Here is a 15,003-nt window from a genome sequence, read left to right as displayed (position 1 = left end):
TATCCTACGGGAGCCAAGTTGCTAAACTGATGTGTGGTTTTCCCTTAACCCCCTCAGCCCTGACTTTGCAGCTCCTGACGACACTGCCAACGTGTGCAGTGTCACCGTGTGCCAACTAGGTGCCAGCTGCCATGGTTTATAGATTGTAAAATGAGTGATTTGGGACTCGTGAGCACTGAGAACAGGTTAGCAATTGCTTAAGAGCTTTACTTGTGTCGCTCTGGGGCAGGGAGATGGGTGAAACATCTTAGGCTTGAAAGTGATTCCCTGCAGAGGGACGTGCTCAGATCTGCACAACAGATCTGTCGTTTTGGTCACCTTATTAGATCCCTGCTTGAGAGGTTGCTTGCAAGAATCGATTCCTCTTCACCTTGATGTGTCAAGCTAAAGACAAATCTGTGCCGAAGCACTGTCTGATCAGACGAGTGCCTCAGTTCAGGATTGTTCTTGGACAGCTCCAGAAACACCAGGACGATCAGCGCCTTCAGGAACAGATTAATTGGATCTCGAGGCTGTCATAAAACAGGTCCCTGAAGTTTGAAGACTCTTCCAATAGTTTGGGCCAGCAAGGAGCAGCTGTAGCTGGCGGCTGCGGTAACTCGGGGCTCAGAGTCTCAGAGAGCGTGCTGAAAGGTGACCCCCCGCTGGCTGCTGGAGGAAGCTGAGGCAGCGTTCAGCTCTAACCTTTGCCTTCTTGGCTGTCATCTTTGCACTCCTGCTGTCAGTGGGTGTTGAGTGTCCTTCCCCCCAGCCTCAGCACGTGCCCTCAGATGTAGGCAGCGTTTAGCAGCTAGAATTCACTCCAATATAAAGAGTACAAATCATGCGTTTTCTGCTTTTGCTTTGGAACTCTTAGCTTGAGGTTTTCCTGCAGGCCATGAGGTTTCTTGCAGCAGCAGGGATGAGTTCTGTTAGCAAGAGGCTGTTCTGTGCTTCGACTGTGGGAAGATGAATGGTTACCCGTGCACCGTTAAATAGAACTTGACACCTAGCACACCGCACTTGCAGCCTGTGGGGTGCTTTAACAAGCAGGTAAATCAGCAGAGGCTGTTTTGCAGCCGGGGTGATGCTGGGTGATTAAAAAGCAGGGGCAGAACAAGGAGTTTCTAGTGTTTGTTCTTGCTTGTCATCTGACTCTCCACTTCCACTGTTCGTTAGAAAAAAGAACAAAAACAAAACAAAACAAAACAAAACAAAACAAAACAAAACAAAACAAGGGGTAAGCATCTTAATATCTTTATTATAAATGGAAGGCACAAAACAGACCAGCTACAGAGACTGTCCAAGAGAAATACTTGGTGCTTTATAAACAAACAAGGAAGTACCCTTAGGTGGGTGTGATAATCCTCCTCTAATGCGTTTTTGGAGTGCAAAAATAGATTTGTTCTTGCTCTTCTCTCCAGGACAAAGGCAGAATAGGCAACTGCAAAGTTAGACCAGGGAGGTCAGTTTGTTCCATACTGAGAAAGACAAGCCTGTAAAACAAACTAGACAGATTTTCTTGGTACTATTCATCTTCCTTCAGCAAAGGCAAAGCTTATGACACTTGTTGGTGTGTGTATATATATTTATCCAGTGCTCTCACAACAAAATTTTGATTTGAAGAGGGCACACAGATCTGATTTTTTTTTTTCTTTTCCAGTAACTAGTATAATAAGCACTGGTATTTTTGTATAAAAACAGAAAAATACAAAACAAAAGACTGAATATTATGTGGTATGCATGACATTAAAAAAAATGGTGGTTTCAAAGCAATATGTACCCTGGTGTGTTTGCCATATCCTAGAGTCCAGCTTAAAGTGCATCTGATCTGTATTGCATTTTGATATTAATCTCTGTGTACAATGTTTTGCATGTAATTTATATAGTTCTTGGGAGAAAAAAAAAAAAAAAAAAGAATGAATTGTCAGTTAGCTTCTTCTGAGAAAACAGACTCCAAGCAGAGATATTACTCAAATCAGAAGTGGACGAGCAGTTGAGGGGTGGGAAAAGGGATACATATACAAAATTTAAAAATAAATAAATAAATAAATAAAACATGCTGGGGGTGGGGGAGAAGGGAAATGGTTTTGAATCAATAAAGCTTTGGCTGTTGAGCAGAAACAATGCGCGAGTGCATCCAGAGAATAAAATGTGCCCACATGTAACTGTGACGTCCTCAGTGTGTCCACCAGCTTGTGAAATCAATCCCACATCTTCTCGTGGTGCTGGATGAATGGCTGAGCTTCCCATCTGAGCAAGGCAGAGCGTGCAAGTAGGGCCTGCAGGGTGGAAAGAGGGATGGGGCTCAAGAAGCAAGCCCACTGCTATGACAGAGTCCCTATAGGCAGTGTGGGTTTTCTCTCTATGCAAGCCTCATTATTCAGAGGCAGAGTATGGCTTCGTCCATTCAAGGTCCAGAATCAGTTGTCAAATGCTAGCCAAAGCCAGTGGCTCCTGGGCTATGTGACAAACTAACCCTAGAGCAAAAACCCTCCTTGTCCTCTTACCTGGTGCCCTTTCTGCGATGCCTTTAGGGTGAGTCAAGGCTATGATCTCCACCTTCTGGGGCTGGTGTTTGAGCTATGTCCTACCTCAGTGCTGAGACTCTTTTGCCTCTGTAGAGGCCCTTTGCCATGACACGAGTGACGATGAGAACTAAAATCAACTAGCCTCTGAAACGTTCTTGTTCCCAAGCACAGCTTTTTCACTGGATTGCTTGAACTCCTCGTTTTTGGCCGAGAAGCTATTGTTTCTCTGTGCCTTTAATAAGAGGCTTTCTCTGGAGCCAAGTCAGGATGGCAAGATTGAGCTGGGCAAGGCTATCGAGGAGGAAATTCAATCTTCCCAGCTGGGTGTCTGACCCTTGGAGCCCGGGCCAACTGATCTGAAGCGGCTGTAAAAGCTTTATTTCACAGCATCGCTGTCTTCCCTGCTCGCATTCTAGGCACGGTGTTTCTGCTGACAGCATCTTCCACCTCCTCAGCAGAAGCTGCTTCTGTCTTTAAACGTAGTACAGGCTGGACGCAAAGAAAGAAACTGCTAGCGGTACTTTTAGCTATTTAAATGGGGAGAAAAACAGCCACTGTTTCTTTCTTTGTCCAGGGCAGCCACGAATGCTTGCGTGACGTGGGCTCCTCTCCCACGTCCTTAATTGCCAAGCCGATAGCGGCTCTGGTGACGTGTCCCATGGGTGTCTGCGCAGTGACAGGGCTGCCTCACCCCTGTGTACCCCAGGACAGACATTTGGGGGGCTCTTTGCTGCTACCACAGGGCGCAACCTGCGGGTCCTGGGGCAGGCAGGATGAGTGCTGCTGGGCCCGGAGGGTAGGCCTGGCCTGAGAGGAGACAGTAAAGGAGGCAGGTTTGGGGCTTAAAGCAGGCTTGTCCTGCCCCAGCCTTCTCCAGAACCTGTGTGCCTGGCTCTGGAAAGCCGTGACAAGACATAAAATGACTCGCAGCTTGCCAAGAGAGCTGCGGTGGTGGAGGAATGGCCGCCTCAAGGGGCTGAGGCCAGGCACCATCACGGGCAGGACTCGAGAGACGAGGCACGATCTTGGCACAGACAGAGAAGGGAAGGGGAAGCACTGCTCTGCTGGCCCTGAGCGGTGCAGCCCCAGGAGAAAAGAAAAATCTGTGTTTCCTTCCGCTGATGTCCACGCTGAAGGTGCAGAAGGGTTCCGTGCTGTTGCTTGGGTCAGCCTTGTTGCCAGGTTGGGAATGTTTAGCCTCCCGGTGCTTCGGTGCTGTTGGGCTGCACTCAGAGTGTGAGCTCTGGGCGTTATTTCTCAACTACTGCGTTATTGGAGCGTACAGACCCGAGATATTCTGCGGATAGGTGATTTAAGCCACGTCAGAAACACCGCTGTGGCATGTGCCAGCGTCGGACGCCCGTTCGACTGATCGGGCGGAGCAGGTGAATTGAATTTGGTGCTGGATGGCAAGGTGGTGTTGGGAGAAGAGCTAGGCTAAGGAGAGCTTCCTCTTGCTCTACCCCTTCCCATCTCAAATGGCCGCTTCCTGGGGAGATGGGTTCGTTGGGAGGTTAACTACAACGTTACAGTGAGGATGAGGAATCCTCTTTAGTCCCGTAGGTATTTGCTGCCAGGCGGCAGCGTTGATTTCAGAAATTGTATTTCAAAAGGGAAAAAGAAAGGAAATCTGTATTCTTTGACATACTCTCTTTTCTCGGAGAGTAGATGTAGGAGCTTCAGCAGTGCCCTTCCTCCAGAAACGATTCCCAGTGTCTGCTCAGACACTGAGGAGGAAAATGGAGGAGAGCCACCCGCTATAAATAAAGGAAAGAAGGGGTCATGGATTAAGGGAGAGCCACTACTTCAAAAATTGGTGCTCTCTACAAACCGGTTAAGGGTTTGGGACCTGCAGGTGCTGCCTACACCTGTGTGCGTTGCAGTCGTGCCTGTTGCCACTGAGCAAAACGGGGAGAGCTGCTTTGTCGAACGCGGCGTGTTAAAGCACGTGCCGCTGCCTGGAAGAAAAGCACGGACTTCTTCCCTCGTGTGGGACTTCTTCCCTAGCGATCTGTGGTTTACCTGATGGTTTCCCATAAGCTGTGAATGTTTAAAAGAAAAAAAAAAAAAACAAAACCAAAACCCAACCCCAGCGTTGAGAGTGGTGAGGCAGATCCTCACCTGGGGACTCAGAATCAGCGGTGACATCACCATGCGAAGCATTGTGTGCGCTTCGGGTCGGGGCTGCTGCGAGCCTCGCAGCGGGGAGGGAGAGCGGATCCGGGTTGCCTCTGTGTCAGGCCTGTGCCCTGGTGGCTTCGTGAGCACTGAGAGTTTGACTCCTGTGTTCCCAGCTTTTGCTTGCGCACCTGCGGTGTGGCAGAGCCAGCGAGCTGCTTCCTCAGCTGGAGGAGGAAGAGGAGTGACCTCAACGTTGCCGAGGTAAAGCACAATTATTGAAAAGATTTGGCAAAGATGTGGGTTGTAGCAGCGCGGCTGCTGCAGCTGCAGCAGATCCTGGAGTATTGGAGAAGATAGAGAGGGGTTTCTTGGTGAAAAGAATGCTGTTAAAAGTGTTTTCATGCCAGAAATTAGGAGAAACGCCTCTGTTGTTTGACATCCTCTATTGACCTGGCACATTGGCATTACAGCGTACCCTGGCACGCTGTTTGTATGGAAAAAAAAGGTCTTTTAGTCAGGGCAGGCCAGAAACCTGCCTTGGCACTTCCACATCGCAGCAATGCTTACAGACCCTGCATCCTGGCTGCCAGGCCAGGATCTAAATCCGATGGTGCTGTTGGTAAACTGAAGCTCAGGAAGCGCTTCTGGGTTTTTCTGTACTTCCATGTGAATTTTTACCCTCTGAAGATGGTGTATTAAGCTATTTTTGTAACAACAACTAGGTTTAAAAGCAGTTTCAGTTTAACATCTACATGCTTGGGTGTTATTAACAGAGCTTTGTATACTGAGCTGGTGCTTGGTAGGAGAAAAACCATAAATCTTCCCTGGGAAAGTTGGACCCCCTCAGCTACATACTGCTATGAGGAAACTCAGATGTAAGAACACACTTAAATAACACATCAGCAGAGCTGTTGTGCTCCTGACCACCAAAGGCACCTTTTTCCAACACCGTCGTACTGGAAGTTGATGCAGCTGGTTCCATCCTTAACGTGGGACTGTACAGTGCTGTAAAAGAAATATTTTTTCACAGCTTTGGAGAAAGTGAAGCAGAGAAAACCCCACCTAACCACTGATACCTGGACCCCAAACTGCCACAGACTGACAGCGATGCCCACTGGATATCTCCTGCTGCCTTCTGACTGCTCCAGCAGAAGTCCCGTTTGAATTAGCCAGCAGGTCCCTCTGAGTGGCTTTGCTGAAACTCCTGCCCTAGGAAGTATCCTACGGGAGCCAAGTTGCTAAACTGATGTGTGGTTTTCCCTTAACCCCCTCAGCCCTGACTTTGCAGCTCCTGACGACACTGCCAACGTGTGCAGTGTCACCGTGTGCCAACTAGGTGCCAGCTGCCATGGTTTATAGATTGTAAAATGAGTGATTTGGGACTCGTGAGCACTGAGAACAGGTTAGCAATTGCTTAAGAGCTTTACTTGTGTCGCTCTGGGGCAGGGAGATGGGTGAAACATCTTAGGCTTGAAAGTGATTCCCTGCAGAGGGACGTGCTCAGATCTGCACAACAGATCTGTCGTTTTGGTCACCTTATTAGATCCCTGCTTGAGAGGTTGCTTGCAAGAATCGATTCCTCTTCACCTTGATGTGTCAAGCTAAAGACAAATCTGTGCCGAAGCACTGTCTGATCAGACGAGTGCCTCAGTTCAGGATTGTTCTTGGACAGCTCCAGAAACACCAGGACGATCAGCGCCTTCAGGAACAGATTAATTGGATCTCGAGGCTGTCATAAAACAGGTCCCTGAAGTTTGAAGACTCTTCCAATAGTTTGGGCCAGCAAGGAGCAGCTGTAGCTGGCGGCTGCGGTAACTCGGGGCTCAGAGTCTCAGAGAGCGTGCTGAAAGGTGACCCCCCGCTGGCTGCTGGAGGAAGCTGAGGCAGCGTTCAGCTCTAACCTTTGCCTTCTTGGCTGTCATCTTTGCACTCCTGCTGTCAGTGGGTGTTGAGTGTCCTTCCCCCCAGCCTCAGCACGTGCCCTCAGATGTAGGCAGCGTTTAGCAGCTAGAATTCACTCCAATATAAAGAGTACAAATCATGCGTTTTCTGCTTTTGCTTTGGAACTCTTAGCTTGAGGTTTTCCTGCAGGCCATGAGGTTTCTTGCAGCAGCAGGGATGAGTTCTGTTAGCAAGAGGCTGTTCTGTGCTTCGACTGTGGGAAGATGAATGGTTACCCGTGCACCGTTAAATAGAACTTGACACCTAGCACACCGCACTTGCAGCCTGTGGGGTGCTTTAACAAGCAGGTAAATCAGCAGAGGCTGTTTTGCAGCCGGGGTGATGCTGGGTGATTAAAAAGCAGGGGCAGAACAAGGAGTTTCTAGTGTTTGTTCTTGCTTGTCATCTGACTCTCCACTTCCACTGTTCGTTAGAAAAAAGAACAAAAACAAAACAAAACAAAACAAAACAAAACAAAACAAAACAAAACAAGGGGTAAGCATCTTAATATCTTTATTATAAATGGAAGGCACAAAACAGACCAGCTACAGAGACTGTCCAAGAGAAATACTTGGTGCTTTATAAACAAACAAGGAAGTACCCTTAGGTGGGTGTGATAATCCTCCTCTAATGCGTTTTTGGAGTGCAAAAATAGATTTGTTCTTGCTCTTCTCTCCAGGACAAAGGCAGAATAGGCAACTGCAAAGTTAGACCAGGGAGGTCAGTTTGTTCCATACTGAGAAAGACAAGCCTGTAAAACAAACTAGACAGATTTTCTTGGTACTATTCATCTTCCTTCAGCAAAGGCAAAGCTTATGACACTTGTTGGTGTGTGTATATATATTTATCCAGTGCTCTCACAACAAAATTTTGATTTGAAGAGGGCACACAGATCTGATTTTTTTTTTTCTTTTCCAGTAACTAGTATAATAAGCACTGGTATTTTTGTATAAAAACAGAAAAATACAAAACAAAAGACTGAATATTATGTGGTATGCATGACATTAAAAAAAATGGTGGTTTCAAAGCAATATGTACCCTGGTGTGTTTGCCATATCCTAGAGTCCAGCTTAAAGTGCATCTGATCTGTATTGCATTTTGATATTAATCTCTGTGTACAATGTTTTGCATGTAATTTATATAGTTCTTGGGAGAAAAAAAAAAAAAAAGAATGAATTGTCAGTTAGCTTCTTCTGAGAAAACAGACTCCAAGCAGAGATATTACTCAAATCAGAAGTGGACGAGCAGTTGAGGGGTGGGAAAAGGGATACATATACAAAATTTAAAAATAAATAAATAAATAAATAAAACATGCTGGGGGTGGGGGAGAAGGGAAATGGTTTTGAATCAATAAAGCTTTGGCTGTTGAGCAGAAACAATGCGCGAGTGCATCCAGAGAATAAAATGTGCCCACATGTAACTGTGACGTCCTCAGTGTGTCCACCAGCTTGTGAAATCAATCCCACATCTTCTCGTGGTGCTGGATGAATGGCTGAGCTTCCCATCTGAGCAAGGCAGAGCGTGCAAGTAGGGCCTGCAGGGTGGAAAGAGGGATGGGGCTCAAGAAGCAAGCCCACTGCTATGACAGAGTCCCTATAGGCAGTGTGGGTTTTCTCTCTATGCAAGCCTCATTATTCAGAGGCAGAGTATGGCTTCGTCCATTCAAGGTCCAGAATCAGTTGTCAAATGCTAGCCAAAGCCAGTGGCTCCTGGGCTATGTGACAAACTAACCCTAGAGCAAAAACCCTCCTTGTCCTCTTACCTGGTGCCCTTTCTGCGATGCCTTTAGGGTGAGTCAAGGCTATGATCTCCACCTTCTGGGGCTGGTGTTTGAGCTATGTCCTACCTCAGTGCTGAGACTCTTTTGCCTCTGTAGAGGCCCTTTGCCATGACACGAGTGACGATGAGAACTAAAATCAGCTAGCCTCTGAAACGTTCTTGTTCCCAAGCACAGCTTTTTCACTGGATTGCTTGAACTCCTCGTTTTTGGCCGAGAAGCTATTGTTTCTCTGTGCCTTTAATAAGAGGCTTTCTCTGGAGCCAAGTCAGGATGGCAAGATTGAGCTGGGCAAGGCTATCGAGGAGGAAATTCAATCTTCCCAGCTGGGTGTCTGACCCTTGGAGCCCGGGCCAACTGATCTGAAGCGGCTGTAAAAGCTTTATTTCACAGCATCGCTGTCTTCCCTGCTCGCATTCTAGGCACGGTGTTTCTGCTGACAGCATCTTCCACCTCCTCAGCAGAAGCTGCTTCTGTCTTTAAACGTAGTACAGGCTGGACGCAAAGAAAGAAACTGCTAGCGGTACTTTTAGCTATTTAAATGGGGAGAAAAACAGCCACTGTTTCTTTCTTTGTCCAGGGCAGCCACGAATGCTTGCGTGACGTGGGCTCCTCTCCCACGTCCTTAATTGCCAAGCCGATAGCGGCTCTGGTGACGTGTCCCATGGGTGTCTGCGCAGTGACGGGGCTGCCTCACCCCTGTGTACCCCAGGACAGACATTTGGGGGGCTCTTTGCTGCTACCACAGGGCGCAACCTGCGGGTCCTGGGGCAGGCAGGATGAGTGCTGCTGGGCCCGGAGGGTAGGCCTGGCCTGAGAGGAGACAGTAAAGGAGGCAGGTTTGGGGCTTAAAGCAGGCTTGTCCTGCCCCAGCCTTCTCCAGAACCTGTGTGCCTGGCTCTGGAAAGCCGTGACAAGACATAAAATGACTCGCAGCTTGCCAAGAGAGCTGCGGTGGTGGAGGAATGGCCGCCTCAAGGGGCTGAGGCCAGGCACCATCACGGGCAGGACTCGAGAGACGAGGCACGATCTTGGCACAGACAGAGAAGGGAAGGGGAAGCACTGCTCTGCTGGCCCTGAGCGGTGCAGCCCCAGGAGAAAAGAAAAATCTGTGTTTCCTTCCGCTGATGTCCACGCTGAAGGTGCAGAAGGGTTCCGTGCTGTTGCTTGGGTCAGCCTTGTTGCCAGGTTGGGAATGTTTAGCCTCCCGGTGCTTCGGTGCTGTTGGGCTGCACTCAGAGTGTGAGCTCTGGGCGTTATTTCTCAACTACTGCGTTATTGGAGCGTACAGACCCGAGATATTCTGCGGATAGGTGATTTAAGCCACGTCAGAAACACCGCTGTGGCATGTGCCAGCGTCGGACGCCCGTTCGACTGATCGGGCGGAGCAGGTGAATTGAATTTGGTGCTGGATGGCAAGGTGGTGTTGGGAGAAGAGCTAGGCTAAGGAGAGCTTCCTCTTGCTCTACCCCTTCCCATCTCAAATGGCCGCTTCCTGGGGAGATGGGTTCGTTGGGAGGTTAACTACAACGTTACAGTGAGGATGAGGAATCCTCTTTAGTCCCGTAGGTATTTGCTGCCAGGCGGCAGCGTTGATTTCAGAAATTGTATTTCAAAAGGGAAAAAGAAAGGAAATCTGTATTCTTTGACATACTCTCTTTTCTCGGAGAGTAGATGTAGGAGCTTCAGCAGTGCCCTTCCTCCAGAAACGATTCCCAGTGTCTGCTCAGACACTGAGGAGGAAAATGGAGGAGAGCCACCCGCTATAAATAAAGGAAAGAAGGGGTCATGGATTAAGGGAGAGCCACTACTTCAAAAATTGGTGCTCTCTACAAACCGGTTAAGGGTTTGGGACCTGCAGGTGCTGCCTACACCTGTGTGCGTTGCAGTCGTGCCTGTTGCCACTGAGCAAAACGGGGAGAGCTGCTTTGTCGAACGCGGCGTGTTAAAGCACGTGCCGCTGCCTGGAAGAAAAGCACGGACTTCTTCCCTCGTGTGGGACTTCTTCCCTAGCGATCTGTGGTTTACCTGATGGTTTCCCATAAGCTGTGAATGTTTAAAAGAAAAAAAAAAAAAAACAAAACCAAAACCCAACCCCAGCGTTGAGAGTGGTGAGGCAGATCCTCACCTGGGGACTCAGAATCAGCGGTGACATCACCATGCGAAGCATTGTGTGCGCTTCGGGTCGGGGCTGCTGCGAGCCTCGCAGCGGGGAGGGAGAGCGGATCCGGGGTGCCTCTGTGTCAGGCCTGTGCCCTGGTGGCTTCGTGAGCACTGAGAGTTTGACTCCTGTGTTCCCAGCTTTTGCTTGCGCACCTGCGGTGTGGCAGAGCCAGCGAGCTGCTTCCTCAGCTGGAGGAGGAAGAGGAGTGACCTCAACGTTGCCGAGGTAAAGCACAATTATTGAAAAGATTTGGCAAAGATGTGGGTTGTAGCAGCGCGGCTGCTGCAGCTGCAGCAGATCCTGGAGTATTGGAGAAGATAGAGAGGGGTTTCTTGGTGAAAAGAATGCTGTTAAAAGTGTTTTCATGCCAGAAATTAGGAGAAACGCCTCTGTTGTTTGACATCCTCTATTGACCTGGCACATTGGCATTACAGCGTACCCTGGCACGCTGTTTGTATGGAAAAAAAAGGTCTTTTAGTCAGGGCAGGCCAGAAACCTGCCTTGGCACTTCCACATCGCAGCAATGCTTACAGACCCTGCATCCTGGCTGCCAGGCCAGGATCTAAATCCGATGGTGCTGTTGGTAAACTGAAGCTCAGGAAGCGCTTCTGGGTTTTTCTGTACTTCCATGTGAATTTTTACCCTCTGAAGATGGTGTATTAAGCTATTTTTGTAACAACAACTAGGTTTAAAAGCAGTTTCAGTTTAACATCTACATGCTTGGGTGTTATTAACAGAGCTTTGTATACTGAGCTGGTGCTTGGTAGGAGAAAAACCATAAATCTTCCCTGGGAAAGTTGGACCCCCTCAGCTACATACTGCTATGAGGAAACTCAGATGTAAGAACACACTTAAATAACACATCAGCAGAGCTGTTGTGCTCCTGACCACCAAAGGCACCTTTTTCCAACACCGTCGTACTGGAAGTTGATGCAGCTGGTTCCATCCTTAACGTGGGACTGTACAGTGCTGTAAAAGAAATATTTTTTCACAGCTTTGGAGAAAGTGAAGCAGAGAAAACCCCACCTAACCACTGATACCTGGACCCCAAACTGCCACAGACTGACAGCGATGCCCACTGGATATCTCCTGCTGCCTTCTGACTGCTCCAGCAGAAGTCCCGTTTGAATTAGCCAGCAGGTCCCTCTGAGTGGCTTTGCTGAAACTCCTGCCCTAGGAAGTATCCTACGGGAGCCAAGTTGCTAAACTGATGTGTGGTTTTCCCTTAACCCCCTCAGCCCTGACTTTGCAGCTCCTGACGACACTGCCAACGTGTGCAGTGTCACCGTGTGCCAACTAGGTGCCAGCTGCCATGGTTTATAGATTGTAAAATGAGTGATTTGGGACTCGTGAGCACTGAGAACAGGTTAGCAATTGCTTAAGAGCTTTACTTGTGTCGCTCTGGGGCAGGGAGATGGGTGAAACATCTTAGGCTTGAAAGTGATTCCCTGCAGAGGGACGTGCTCAGATCTGCACAACAGATCTGTCGTTTTGGTCACCTTATTAGATCCCTGCTTGAGAGGTTGCTTGCAAGAATCGATTCCTCTTCACCTTGATGTGTCAAGCTAAAGACAAATCTGTGCCGAAGCACTGTCTGATCAGACGAGTGCCTCAGTTCAGGATTGTTCTTGGACAGCTCCAGAAACACCAGGACGATCAGCGCCTTCAGGAACAGATTAATTGGATCTCGAGGCTGTCATAAAACAGGTCCCTGAAGTTTGAAGACTCTTCCAATAGTTTGGGCCAGCAAGGAGCAGCTGTAGCTGGCGGCTGCGGTAACTCGGGGCTCAGAGTCTCAGAGAGCGTGCTGAAAGGTGACCCCCCGCTGGCTGCTGGAGGAAGCTGAGGCAGCGTTCAGCTCTAACCTTTGCCTTCTTGGCTGTCATCTTTGCACTCCTGCTGTCAGTGGGTGTTGAGTGTCCTTCCCCCCAGCCTCAGCACGTGCCCTCAGATGTAGGCAGCGTTTAGCAGCTAGAATTCACTCCAATATAAAGAGTACAAATCATGCGTTTTCTGCTTTTGCTTTGGAACTCTTAGCTTGAGGTTTTCCTGCAGGCCATGAGGTTTCTTGCAGCAGCAGGGATGAGTTCTGTTAGCAAGAGGCTGTTCTGTGCTTCGACTGTGGGAAGATGAATGGTTACCCGTGCACCGTTAAATAGAACTTGACACCTAGCACACCGCACTTGCAGCCTGTGGGGTGCTTTAACAAGCAGGTAAATCAGCAGAGGCTGTTTTGCAGCCGGGGTGATGCTGGGTGATTAAAAAGCAGGGGCAGAACAAGGAGTTTCTAGTGTTTGTTCTTGCTTGTCATCTGACTCTCCACTTCCACTGTTCGTTAGAAAAAAGAACAAAAACAAAACAAAACAAAACAAAACAAAACAAAACAAAACAAGGGGTAAGCATCTTAATATCTTTATTATAAATGGAAGGCACAAAACAGACCAGCTACAGAGACTGTCCAAGAGAAATACTTGGTGCTTTATAAACAAACAAGGAAGTACCCTTAGGTGGGTGTGATAATCCTCCTCTAATGCGTTTTTGGAGTGCAAAAATAGATTTGTTCTTGCTCTTCTCTCCAGGACAAAGGCAGAATAGGCAACTGCAAAGTTAGACCAGGGAGGTCAGTTTGTTCCATACTGAGAAAGACAAGCCTGTAAAACAAACTAGACAGATTTTCTTGGTACTATTCATCTTCCTTCAGCAAAGGCAAAGCTTATGACACTTGTTGGTGTGTGTATATATATTTATCCAGTGCTCTCACAACAAAATTTTGATTTGAAGAGGGCACACAGATCTGATTTTTTTTTTTCTTTTCCAGTAACTAGTATAATAAGCACTGGTATTTTTGTATAAAAACAGAAAAATACAAAACAAAAGACTGAATATTATGTGGTATGCATGACATTAAAAAAAATGGTGGTTTCAAAGCAATATGTACCCTGGTGTGTTTGCCATATCCTAGAGTCCAGCTTAAAGTGCATCTGATCTGTATTGCATTTTGATATTAATCTCTGTGTACAATGTTTTGCATGTAATTTATATAGTTCTTGGGAGAAAAAAAAAAAAAAAGAATGAATTGTCAGTTAGCTTCTTCTGAGAAAACAGACTCCAAGCAGAGATATTACTCAAATCAGAAGTGGACGAGCAGTTGAGGGGTGGGAAAAGGGATACATATACAAAATTTAAAAATAAATAAATAAATAAATAAAACATGCTGGGGGTGGGGGAGAAGGGAAATGGTTTTGAATCAATAAAGCTTTGGCTGTTGAGCAGAAACAATGCGCGAGTGCATCCAGAGAATAAAATGTGCCCACATGTAACTGTGACGTCCTCAGTGTGTCCACCAGCTTGTGAAATCAATCCCACATCTTCTCGTGGTGCTGGATGAATGGCTGAGCTTCCCATCTGAGCAAGGCAGAGCGTGCAAGTAGGGCCTGCAGGGTGGAAAGAGGGATGGGGCTCAAGAAGCAAGCCCACTGCTATGACAGAGTCCCTATAGGCAGTGTGGGTTTTCTCTCTATGCAAGCCTCATTATTCAGAGGCAGAGTATGGCTTCGTCCATTCAAGGTCCAGAATCAGTTGTCAAATGCTAGCCAAAGCCAGTGGCTCCTGGGCTATGTGACAAACTAACCCTAGAGCAAAAACCCTCCTTGTCCTCTTACCTGGTGCCCTTTCTGCGATGCCTTTAGGGTGAGTCAAGGCTATGATCTCCACCTTCTGGGGCTGGTGTTTGAGCTATGTCCTACCTCAGTGCTGAGACTCTTTTGCCTCTGTAGAGGCCCTTTGCCATGACACGAGTGACGATGAGAACTAAAATCAGCTAGCCTCTGAAACGTTCTTGTTCCCAAGCACAGCTTTTTCACTGGATTGCTTGAACTCCTCGTTTTTGGCCGAGAAGCTATTGTTTCTCTGTGCCTTTAATAAGAGGCTTTCTCTGGAGCCAAGTCAGGATGGCAAGATTGAGCTGGGCAAGGCTATCGAGGAGGAAATTCAATCTTCCCAGCTGGGTGTCTGACCCTTGGAGCCCGGGCCAACTGATCTGAAGCGGCTGTAAAAGCTTTATTTCACAGCATCGCTGTCTTCCCTACTCGCATTCTAGGCACGGTGTTTCTGCTGACAGCATCTTCCACCTCCTCAGCAGAAGCTGCTTCTGTCTTTAAACGTAGTACAGGCTGGACGCAAAGAAAGAAACTGCTAGCGGTACTTTTAGCTATTTAAATGGGGAGAAAAACAGCCACTGTTTCTTTCTTTGTCCAGGGCAGCCACGAATGCTTGCGTGACGTGGGCTCCTCTCCCACGTCCTTAATTGCCAAGCCGATAGCGGCTCTGGTGACGTGTCCCATGGGTGTCTGCGCAGTGACGGGGCTGCCTCACCCCTGTGTACCCCAGGACAGACATTTGGGGGGCTCTTTGCTGCTACCACAGGGCGCAACCTGCGGGTCCTGGGGCAGGCAGGATGAGTGCTGCTGGGCCCGGAGGGTAGGCCTGGC

The sequence above is a fragment of the Anas acuta genome, unplaced genomic scaffold, assembly GCF_963932015.1.
Source record: "Anas acuta unplaced genomic scaffold, bAnaAcu1.1 SCAFFOLD_52, whole genome shotgun sequence".
Lineage (NCBI taxonomy): Eukaryota > Metazoa > Chordata > Aves > Anseriformes > Anatidae > Anas > Anas acuta.
Note: the sequence above shows the minus strand (reverse complement) of the source record.